A 7,364-nucleotide genomic window follows, 5' to 3' on the forward strand; every position below is an offset into this window, starting at 1 on the left:
ATATATATATTTCTCGCATTTACAATTATAAATATAAATATCGTTATTGATATACAAGGATTCAAGAATACGGAGGAAAATTTTTTTCCAAAAGAAGTTGCTATTGTCTCCATAAATAACGACCATTGCGCTCATTGGATTATTGCACAACCATACTCCTTTACCGAGCTATCAACCCGTTCAAAATCTCAAAACAATTGGCTCAGTAAAAATTTCCATGGTATTGAATGGTTTGAAGGAGATACACCATACAAAAACTTATGTCGACATTTGAGGACAATTGCACAATTTACGAACCGAATATTCATAAGAGGCCGAGATAAATCAGCTTTTCTCCATCGTATTACAAGTAGAAACATTATAAATTTAGAAGAAGAGGAGAAATGTCCACCATTTCATCAATTACCGCAGTTAAAGCAAACGTGCCTCATCCATAGTATAAAAATCAAGACAAATAATCGGGAATATACATGTGCTTTAAATAATGCATTGCGGATAAGAAAGTGGATTAAAGATTACGCCTTTCTGGATTCTGCATCTTTGTCAACACCGTTGTCGCCTCCATCTCCATCGTTTTCTATGACGTGGTATAACCGCGATAATAGTCATAATACAAAAGAAGAAGAAGAAGAAGAAAATAATTCTCTTGAAAATTCTTGGTGGCTATGAATAGTTTGCAATTACGGGCTGCTTTACAAAACATACCCTGCGATACTATAGGCGATTATGCTGCGGACGAGATACCTACGTTTTGGAGTAAACCTGCTGCTATTATCGCTAATACTGACGACCATACAAAACCTGGAACACATTGGGTCGCTATGTACGTCGGACGAGACGGCGTCGGACACTATTTCGACAGCTACGGGTTACCACCTATCATCCCACAGCATCTCGCCCGCTATAGAAAAAACTGTAAAACCTTATTTTACAACACTCAACAATTTCAAAGTAATACCTCTGATGTATGTGGACCATTTTGTGTTATGTTTGTGCACTTTATGTGTACTGGTTTTGGGATGCATCAGTTTCGTGATATCTTTCGAACAATTTATCAAGAAATGACAAAATAGTACGCGATTATTAGAATTCATATATGAGGCGTCATTACATTTCTAAAGAAAATCAATTTATAGGCCGTGGGATTTCTAATTTAAATGTTGTATCACGAACGCAGAGTTGTTATTTGCGAAAATAAGAATAAATGTTTAACATAGTTTTACATAAGTATATAATTTAATAAAAAGAACTTGTAACCATGCATTATTATATGTCCAATAAATAAATAAATATATATAAATTTTGAAATTTAATAAAATTGTAATCATTAATATGTCTTCAATAAAATAAGTACATATACATTTATAATTCAATAAAATATTTCTATAACCCCTTCATTACATTTAGCTATTAGTTACAACTATCGTCTCGTATAATAGCAGCACTATGGGGACACATTGACGTTGTAGTAGTAGTAGTAGTAGTAGTAGTAGAGAGAGAGAATTAATATCATCTCGTAAAATTGTAGCACTATAGGGAACCGACAGCGGTACCAGCGTCGTAGCGGTGGGGATAACGTCAGTAGTACGCTGGTCCACTTGCACTCATCAGTGCTAACATTAGCAAAGAGCCGAGCAGTCTACACCCGGACGAGTTCTACGCATTGTGGCCACAGCTCGTTAAAATATGTCTATTACCCCTTCATTACATTTAGCTATTAGTTACAACTATCGTCTCGTACAATAGCAGCACTATGGAAATACATCGACGTTGTAGTAGTAGTAGTAGAGAGAGAGAATTAATATCATCTCGTAAAATAGTAGCACTTGCACTATAGGGAACCGATAGTGGTACCAGCGTCGTAGTGGTGGGGATGACGTCGATAGTAGAGGGATTACTAATATTTCGTAAAATAGCATTACTATGGGAAGCCGAGCGGCTCAATGGCGTCGTAGTGGTGGGGATGATGTCAGTAGTAGAGGGGGGCGATTATTTCGTAACATAGTACCACTATGGAGAGCCGCCCGTACCACTGGCGCCGTAGTGGAGGGGGATGGCGCCAGTGACGTCACAGGCGGCTCCCCATAGTCGTACTACACTACTTCCGCCATTTTGAATTTTGAAATTTTTATATAAAATTCGTAATCAGCGACCTCGAAAACCCTTATATTGATACTTCCGTTAAATCTAAAACCTCCTTCTACTTTTGATCACCTTTTTTGAGATGCAGACCACTGTGCTCGTGCGACCACTCCGCACTCGTCGCAACAGCCAACTTCTCGCACTTGGCGCACAATGTACTATTAATGGCCTTGAATGCGGACAGAGAAGAAGGAGAAGAAGGAGAAGGAGGAGAAGAAGAAGAAGAAGAAGGAGACGTTTCTTAATTTTTCATTAAAATCACTACTTTTTGACCACTTTTATCTCCAGCACAGCTTGACCGATTTAAAATTTTTTGGCTGAAATTACTCGTGGCGATGTCGCCTTTCAGAACATATAACGTTCGCTTCAAAATTTTTTTATATTTTAGTAGTTATGCACCCCCCAAAAATAGATTTTGGTGGCTTGGGATAAGAAACTTGTAGTTTCTTTCAGTTTTTGAACATGGCCGGAGACACAACTGCGTCTCGTGATATGTAGTCCTCTTTCGCCCCTCCAAATTGCGCGTCGAACAATCGTCAGTCTTGAAACGCAACTCGTATAATCTAAAATAACGTCCCAATTAACCAAATTATTATTAAAACGCATATTTTCGCCAGCGTAATTTTAAATTGTTTGTATATACGCGGCTCAATAAGTTTTTTAAAAACTAATATAAAGAGACAAGGGCAATGAACCAATAAAATCGTTAAAATATTTTTAAATTAATCCAATATATTGCAAAGAATATCATATAATTTTGGCGTTTCGTCCCGGATTCCACTATTGGACTCATCGGTGAGGCATTTTAGTGGAAGCCTACCTTAGACAACTTGGTGAGTTATTGAATCGAGATTCTATATGAAGAGATCAGTTCAAAGTGAACATACTTAACGTGTACGCAATTTTCGGCCGATTTTCGAATCGCCTCCGCTGTCTCCTTCACCTTACCGCCCTGCACAGATCAAATACTCGAGTGGCATTTGCACCGCGCGCCGTGAGATGAGAGATACAGCTGAAAGCGGAGGCGATTCGAAAATCGGCCGAAAGTTACATATACTTTAAGTATGTTCACTTTGAACTGGCACAATTAATTAATAATATATCAGTTATTTTTCGTGGTAATATTTTATTATTAAATAGAAAGTTTAAATTTTTGAGTATCTTTTTTTGAACATGGCTTGAACTTTTCATTTTTATGATATTTAATAATAAGTCTGTTACTTTTCATGGTAATATATTATTATTAGATAAAAAGGTTTAAATTTTTTAGTATTTTTTTTAACGTGGCTTGAATTTTTCATTTTTATGATGAAATTTTTTTCTGATATCATTTACTTTTTAGAGTACAAATATATCACAACTATATATAAAAAAATGATTTAAAAATATTATCAAATACACAAAAAATAAATAGGCTAATGAGAGTAAACACGCTGTTATCAATGCGCAATCATAAAAAAAAAATATATATATTCGTTAACAATTAAAAAATGTCATATATAAAATACTATACGTTTCGGCAAGGGGTGAGGAGAGGGGAAGGGTGAGGGGGTGTGGTGGGTCGAAGATGGTGGAGGTGTGAGTGAAAGGTGAGAGGAAATGTTAAATAGTTATAATTTCAGACTGACGATGACGGACGGAAGGACGGGTGGATGGACGGACATACAGAGAAGGAGACGTTTCTTAATTTTTTTTATTAAAATCATCACTTTTTGACCGCTTGCATCTCCAGAACGGCTTGACCGATCAAAAATTTTTTTGGCTCAAATTACTTGGCGATACCACCTTTCAGGACATATAACGTTCAATTCACAATTTTTTATATTTTATAAAAGTTTTGCACCCCCGAAAAATGGTCTTTGGTAGCTCGGGATGAGAGATTTAGTATCTATTAATAATCTTTTAAATTAACTTTTAAATTAACTAGTAGTTTTTTTGACATGACCGGAGACACTACCGCGTCTTCTGATGGAAATAAATATGTATTTAAAAAATAAACCTTGGCATACATAATGAGATATTCAAGTAGGTACATGTTCTGGTTAGTCCTAGTCAGATCAGACGTAAAGTTGGGAATTACTGACAAAGAAAAGGGAATTCTAACGTTATTTTTATATTTACGATGAACAAGATGATGAGTATACGTTTACACAAACAATTATTTTAATTAATAGCAGGTATTGTGTGAAGAATAACGATGTTGAGTATGATTAATTTTCTTTTCGCAATAACAAACCAAATGACTATTTAGCATATTTGATCATATATGTAATTGTTTTTAATGTTGGTCTAAAGCAAAAACTTGAATTGTCTAAATGTTTCTCAAAATATGATATTTTATTTATGAGCAAAGTATTTAAAAATCTTATACTCATACTATTTAATTTACATATTTACATATGTATATTTATAAGAACAATTATAATTATAACCGGTTGCACTTTAAATGTTGATAAGAGTCAAAGACATTCAATCGATGCGTTTTCGCATTAAAATAAAAATTTAACAAGAAAAAAGTGTCATTTTTCCCTATGAACAGAGATATTAATTGTTAAAGTCAACGTAAGGATATACAATATAGATTATATTTCGACCGTGCGCGAGGAGGAACATGAAGCGAAATAATACCTATTTGCATGACCGCAAAGGCATTGTTCCGATGACTTATTGATAGCGGCTATATATCGCGAAACCCGCAATAATACACGCGCTTATTACAGTTTACGCCGAACCGGAATGAAATATCGGCATCATTAATGACTCAGGACTCTTGTAAAGCCCTTCGCATTTGTTAATGGCGCAAACGCCTCTACTTCGTTTCCTCGAACGAAGAAACCTATCCTTTAAACAATCAGTCCGTTTCTAAAAGGCAAGGAATAAACGTAAAAATAAATGTATAAAAAGTAATAAAAAAGTATCGATGAAGAAAGTAACTTAAAAGACTACGCAGGAGTACTATCGAATTATCATTGGAAAGATCACGTGCGGCATGACGCTGTGAAAAGCGGGTGTTCCGTTACTTTCCAATGATTATTTAGATAAGTCAAGCTGTCATACTTTTCTGTATCTAAAGGATACATAGGCAATTAAGGATATTTCAAGGGGCGATTAGGGCAACGGCTCAAACGATTCCTGCAGATTACGAATAAGCCATGTGTGCGATGCAAAAGTAGTCACATAACTGATATCCACGACCATTATTGTCAAAGATGCCATTACGGATGTCTTTCTTTTCTGAATGAAGTGCGTGAAAAACTCTATAAATCATCCTTCCAGTAATTTTTCTTTTTTCTTTCTCTCTTTTTGCTCTTCATTAAAAATATAATTTCGTCGGATCTTCATTTTCGTCTGAGAAATCTAATCATACGCGTTTACAAAACTAATTTTACGTAAAAAATTACGAGGGAAATAAAAGAATTAATAAAGCTCTATCATGTAATAAAAAAATGGACTCAATTTTTTTTATTTTTATTTGCTATACAAATTACAATACAATAAATCTCTCTGTCTGTCAAAATCAAAGACGCTTATTTATATGTATATTTGTCAACATCCGAAAAAAAGACATATCTTCGAGTTATTCGTACGTTAATATCCAACAAGAAAGCGCTAGTTCCACTTATTATATTGTCATATATTCCGGCGTGGAGAACTCTGGAGCTACTCATTAACACTCGTCCACATCCACGTGGTTTCTCGGTAGACTTAACTGTCACTGGGGATGGCTTCCTCGGTTTCATGCAGATAAGCTATGCGCGATTAAGAATAGTTACGGTCGTTAGACAACGTTTGGTGTACAGCGATGCTTGTAAGTCCACTAGTACGAAAGCGGTTACATAACTCAGAATCGTAGCTGGTGAGATAACAGAAACGCTCGAGTCAAAGTCTGATTGTTCTATCGATTTAAGCTATCCATTTTGATTACTATAATTACTATACTGCGGAAGTTTATGCAAATGCATATTTTTATAGAATAGGGCTAAGCAAGTGAGACTTATATAGAAATATGTTTCGCCATTACAGCATTTCAAAAATACTTTTTTTATTTTGCATATTTTGCATATTGCATATATTTTTCATATTTTGCATATATTTTGCATATCGTATTATTTTCGATATTTTTCATACTTCTAGTATGATGAATTAAACTTGTTTACAAATTAGCTCGAATAGAGTCCTCTGACTAGTTCTCTGACTTTGACCTATCTCACTGTTGTCAGCAATAACAACACGAAGTACGAAAGTTTCGTTCGCAGTCGGCTCTCAGTCAGTTCACAATCAGTAATATTACTTAGTGAACACGCATTTGGCCAGTCACGCAAGGACCGAGTTTATATCGTTATTTCTAATCTTGAATTTTGTATACGGACAATATGCCGAAAGCGAAAAGAGCTAGATGCACAATCTTAAACGGCTGGATTGAAGCAGTGCAAGACAAAAGTTTTACAAGTGATGGACAAAACATTTATTGTGAAGCATGTAAAAAACAAATCTTCTGTGAAAGAAAATCACAAGTGACACAGCATGCAAATACGTCTGTTCACAAAATTAACTTGAGCGAAATGAACAAAAGAAAGAACGATTCACAAAATTTGGATATTGCATGTGGGTTTAAAAAAAATCAATTTTATGTAGATTTATGTCAAGCAATGGTTGCCATTAATATGCCTTGGCGAAATCTTGACAATAAACTTTGGAGAAATTTTCTTCAGAAGTATACGAAACAGCATATTCCGAATGAATCAACCGTTCGCAAATACTACTTAGAAGATTGTTACAATACAACCATTCGTAATATTCGAGCAGATATTGGAGACAACTGCATTTGGATATCAATAGATGAAACCACGGATGCTATGGGACGTAACATTGCTAATGTGATAATAGGAAAAATGTGTGAGGACGAACCATCAACAGCTCATTTACTTAAGTGTAAACAACTAGAAAAAACGAATCATGCAACTGTAGCACGACTTGTTAATGCAGCATTACGGATGTTATGGTCAACTGGTGGCGAAGAAAAAGTGCTATTACTTGTGACAGATGCTGCAGCATATATATTGAAGGCTGGTGAAGATTTGAAAATATTTTACCCCCACATGCTGCATTTGACTTGTTTAGCTCATCGATTGCACCGTGTTGCAGAAGAAGTGCGTCTTTATTTTCCATCGGTCAATAAATTAATATCAACCGTAAAAAAAGTTTTTTTGAAAGCACTCCTT

Source organism: Cyphomyrmex costatus, unplaced genomic scaffold (genome assembly GCF_001594065.2).
Source record: "Cyphomyrmex costatus isolate MS0001 unplaced genomic scaffold, Ccosl1.0 scaffold265, whole genome shotgun sequence".
In the NCBI taxonomy this organism is placed as follows: Eukaryota; Metazoa; Arthropoda; class Insecta; order Hymenoptera; family Formicidae; genus Cyphomyrmex; species Cyphomyrmex costatus.